The 5356-nt window shown below is 32.4% G+C and overlaps 1 long non-coding RNA gene across 1 annotated transcript in view; it reads left to right on the top strand.

Annotated features, from left to right (window-relative positions):
- The first annotated feature begins 1887 nt into the window (after nucleotides 1-1887).
- LOC125661848 (uncharacterized) overlaps nucleotides 1888-5356 on the top strand; it is a 4392-nt gene continuing 923 nt past the window's right edge. The window contains exons 1-3 of the long non-coding RNA XR_008797900.1: nucleotides 1888-1996; nucleotides 3729-3792; nucleotides 4629-4702. This is a non-coding gene — a long non-coding RNA (uncharacterized LOC125661848). The remainder of the gene's footprint in view (nucleotides 1997-3728; nucleotides 3793-4628; nucleotides 4703-5356) is intronic.

Raw genomic sequence — 5356 nt, 5'->3', positions numbered from 1 at the left:
TAACATTATAGGGTCATTAACTCAAAACGATAATAGCAACACTATATAGGTAATTGATTCAGACAGAAAATAGCAGAGCTTTAGGGGGCATTGGTGAAGAGAGACAATAGTAACACTATCGGAGTAATTGACGCAGACAATTAATAGCAACACTATAGTGATTATAGACTCAGATAATAGCAACACGATAGTGATTATTGACTCAGATAATAGCAACACTATAGTGATTATTGACTCAAGTAATAGCAACACTATAGGGCTCATGGACTTTGACAGGTAATAGCAATATTTTATTGATCATTGACTCAGACATATGATAGCAATATGTTATGGATCATTGACTCAGATAGATAATAGCAATATTTTATGGATCATTGACGCAGATAGATAATATAGTGATCATTGACTCGGACAGATAATACCAACATCATAGAGTACATAGACATAGAAGGAATAATAAAACGCAATTCTCATGAAAACATGCAGAACAAAATAACAAATGTATTATATTGACATATCAGACCAGGAAATTTCCAACAATTTCACTCGTGGAAGGATGTACTTGCTCCCTAAAATACACAAGATCCACCAATATGTTTTAGATGTACTTTTAAAGGTGAATGCTGCATAGGTGATCTATCCTTTCTTATTGTGACATATTCACCGAAAACATTATTGCAACCATTTCTTTTTAACGATGTTTCAGAAGCGATATACCTACATTAGAAATTCATGTGATTCATACAAAAAATGACTCATCGAAATGACCGAAAACAGCATCGCATACAATTCTTAGAGTCAATGGTAAATTTAACAAAAAAAAAAAAAACAACAAAAAACCCAACATAGGTGCTACAATGGAAGTTTGAAAATTACCGACAAGAAAGAAGTATACCACTTATGAGACTATTTCTAATTTCCATAATACTGACCAAACATCTTGTCACGGTAGATATAGATAGTATGACTTAATGATTGGAAACATCTTGTCACGGTAGATATAGATAGTATGACTTAATGATTGGAAACATCTTGTCACGGTAGATATAGATAGTATGACTTAATGATTGGAAATATCTTGTCACGGTAGATATAAATAGTATGACTTAATGATTGGAAATATCCTCAGCTGAAATCATAATAGTTTGACATTTGCAATTTTCCCCATAAGTTGCAGACATTCAGGTGTGAAATATCTGACACTGCAATTATACTACTAGATACAGGATAAAAAGTTATCTAAGGTGCGGAAATTTGATATATGTTCCCCTATCGTGTTTTGTCTGTAATAATGGGTACTTCCGTTATTTAGGTGTCGATATATTTAGTGGAGGTTAAATCCTTGTATCCCTAGTAACCATGATTTTGCGTCGTACCAAATGAAGGTTTCAAGAGTGGTACATACCCCTGGTTCCCAATATCATAAATCTGAATCACGGTGTGGTCTCACATAGTGAAAACCAAATGCTCAGTCATGACATTTAGCGCACGCGTCTGTAATGAGACAATTCTTTGAGCGATTACATTTTTATCATAGCATTTTTAGCTCACCTGAGCTGAAAGCTCAAGTGAGCTTTTCTGATCACCCGTATTCCGGCGTCCGTCCGTCCGTCTGTCCGTCCGTCTGTCCGTCCGTGTTTACGAGAGTGCATATATTGGGTTCTTTTTATACTCAGAAGGTACTTATTGGGTACTTTTTGCTTATTGGGTATACCCAATAGGAAGTGTCGCTAAATGTACTTAAAATGCCTTAATTGCCGGCAAGTACCCAACACGACTTGGACACGACGACTTGTCCAAAAAAGTGTCTGAAAAAGTTGTTAATACGGACTGGCCGTATTTCGCTTGTCAGCTACACTCTCGGAACTTTAAATATAAAACTAGTAACTCCCGAGAGTTCCGAAAAGCAACTTCCGTTAGTCTTGATCTCTAAGGCGTTTTGTTTTCATCAAATATGGCGACGATGAAGAAGCGTTTGAGGTCGACACGATCAGAAGTAAGTTTCTATGATTAATTAACCTATTAATAGATGTCTTCCTTAGATAGAATTGATTAGAATGTGTATCATGTCAATATATTGTTTTTTTAAGTAATTGTATACAAAATGAAGATAAATATCGGAACAAATAGGCTTGTCTGTATTTGGAATTTCCTCTGTTCTTATCAACTTTATATGGGGTAAGCTGTATTTAGAAAAAAACGGGGTTTGATGGACACTAACGGAGTAGCGGTGGGCCAAAGGTCGGAGACCACTAAACAATCGGAAGGTTTACCTAAAAATTTGGTATGGAGGGACTTCGGTCTACCTAAGATTGCTGGCAAGTGCAATCAACAATGGTCAACTACATAATTTGTAAATTTGTAAATTGTTTACTCTCTTTAAAAAATACAAAAATTAAAAAGGCGCATTGTCCGTAAATCCTCCCCATATAAATCATTCGACAGCACTACTATCATAGTTTAGTTTTTAAAACACTCCAAAAACATCGCCAACTTTTCCCATAAATTCGAATTTCCTCCATTGTTTAGTATGGTTATGTACGTGTTATAATGTAGATTCACTTATTGTATCCACTTTCTAAATCAACTTGAAAGTTGTTTGGTAAAGATATGGAGTTATTCCATAAAGACAAAATATATTTTCAGTGCATTTTGTGTTTATTTGGAAATAACTCTTTGAGGCTTGTACACTTTGTTTGGGGAGTCTAATCACCAGTCTACCGCATTGTATACTGTTGGATTAAGATATTTCATTTTGATAGAATATAGTTAACTTTTATAAGTTTTATCAACACATGTATATTTGAAAATAAATGAAATTTTGATTTACTTCACACAAAAGAATTTTGTTGGATAGAATTTTAATGTAATGGTCATGTAAACATATGTTCCTTACAAGTGTTTTGAGATACATGTAGTGTCATAGGGGAGTTTAATCACCGTGTTGTGATGTCATAATTAAAGAATGTAACTGTCATATAATATTGAAATCCAATCAACTTGAATTTTCCTGCTTTAACATATCGATGATGAATTTTTCTACTTCAACATTCAAAATTGGAAAAAAATAAATTAAAAATATTTGTTCATTGTGTAACTATCCTAGCTACACTGTAAGTTGTTTTTCCCGACTGAGACAGGAATAAATTTTTGCTGGCCTTAAATGAGCATGATATGGTATCAACTTTACCACCAGTTGTAGTATTTAAAAGTATAAATTGAACAATATTATTAGACGTGATGTAAATGAAATGGAGAAAATGATCTCTTTTCTTTTCTTTTGATCAAATATTTTTTGAAGAACCATCTGATATCTAAAAGGTCCACCAGGAGTGTAAGTGGTTCTTCTGTCCACCAGTGAAAAAAAGAGTCAAACCCTGTTAAACTAACGCATTCATAATCTTTGAGAAATCATAACTTGTCTTGATTATTAAATTTCGTATGATGATAAACTCTTGTGTGTTTGACGAGGTATATTGGAGAAGGTAATAAAAAAGTTTAACAATGGTATGTCTATTAATTGCTGGGTATTGGTACATCCATGTAGTAGAAGCATGTAAAGATAGCAGATATAATAGATGCGGGTAATTAACAATAAATAAATAAATGATAAGTTCAAGAGGAATTTGACCCCATGTAGACTTATGACTTACCAATGATTACAATAAGATTAAAAAGCATTATTTTGTTTAGTTGTGAATTTTAAAAAGTTGTTCTATATTTTTAAGGAATTTCAGGTGTGAACATAAACAGAAAATATGCTAGAAGATGTTCCATCGGAATTGGACAGTTGTAAGTAATCAATAAAAAACAAATCAAGAATAATACATATCAACCATAAGCATATATATATATATATAACACAGCGATAAGCAACTCCTATGGCGGCATTTTTACAATTAAAATATGTGACGGTCCCACATATAAATTGTTAATTCCTATGTATTGGTTTGATAAATTTATGCTGATTTAAGTTTATTTTACTCATATTATAAATTGGAATCGAACTTATTATTAAAAAGTAGGCAAAGCGTAACTATTTGCTGAAATTTCGTCTAGTTTGAGTCATGTGTTGCCTTTTTAAACTTTCATTTTACTTTGAAGTGAAACATAGAAGTGTTGCATTTTGAATATTTTCGTGATATGATTTGGACGGTTTGAACTTCATATCTGTCATTATTAAGATGTAATACGCAATTTAAATCAGTGTATGCATTTTTACTGAAAAACTTTGGAGACAATTTCTTTCTTTAGAAATGAGTGAATAACAGCAGAGCATGTACATAATAACTAGATAACCACCTTTTTTTTTTTTTTTTTTTAGCTCCCCTGTTCTTAAATGCAGAAGAGTTATTCCTATACACTGTGCATCCGCATCAATACTTTTCTTTTCATAATCAGTATAATAACTTTTGCATGTAAATTTTTCCTAGTGTATATTAGCATTTTACTGCATACTGCTTGTTTGTTTGCACTATCTTATATTTTATATTCCTTTGATGTTGTTTGCTTCTGTCAAATATGAAATATTTGTCTTTAGGGTGTCTGGGGATTTGGTTCCTATAACTTAATAAATAGAAAAATAATCACATTTAGTTATAACTATGTGAATATATCTTTCTTTTTAGTGGTAGAGGAAGCAGACCTACAGAAAGAGGAAGAAGAAGAGACATCACTTCGAAGGAAAAAACATCTTCATCTTGTAAGTGCAATTTTATTTCAAGATCACTGCTTTAAATCTTCTCAGATCACAGTCATTTGTATTCTATTTGACTAATTTTTCTGATTTTCACCTTCTCTCTAGGTTGGTCAATTTCAATCAAACTTTGTGCAAAGCATCCTTTAATAAAAGGGGAGGGGTCAAGTGTGTCTCTGTCCATGTAATATAATTATAAAGTGATGATATATGTTTAACGATCTTCTCTAGTAGAACCATTAGGGCATAAAAACAATATTCATATTGAAGCTTTATCATGTAGTGTAGAGATGTTGAATATTGTGCTGCATTGTACTGATGGATTTACAAATTGTACTTTAGAGATCCAAAATTTCCAAATAATGATTGTAAAAGTCTTGAAAAATCTCCTTCTCAAGAATAAAAACACTACAAATTATTAGATTAGTATGCAGCATCTTTTTGTGTGTTGAATGTTGATTACATTTTGCTCAAATCGTGGCAGTTGGGGGTAGGGTGAAGCTGCAATAAGTAAGCTAGACAATTATACATAAAAGATAGAGCAAAGTTGATCAAATTGTGCATTTGCTATTTGAGAACTTTATCAATATTTGGGAGTTAGTAATGTACTTTCTAGGTGTAATTCACAGAAAGACTGATCTTGCTGTATACAATTTAGAG

This window comes from Ostrea edulis, chromosome 8 (genome assembly GCF_947568905.1).
Source record: "Ostrea edulis chromosome 8, xbOstEdul1.1, whole genome shotgun sequence".
Taxonomy (NCBI): Eukaryota; Metazoa; Mollusca; class Bivalvia; order Ostreida; family Ostreidae; genus Ostrea; species Ostrea edulis.
The sequence above is the reverse complement of the archived record's forward strand: the minus strand, read 5'-3'. Positions and strand labels throughout refer to the sequence as shown.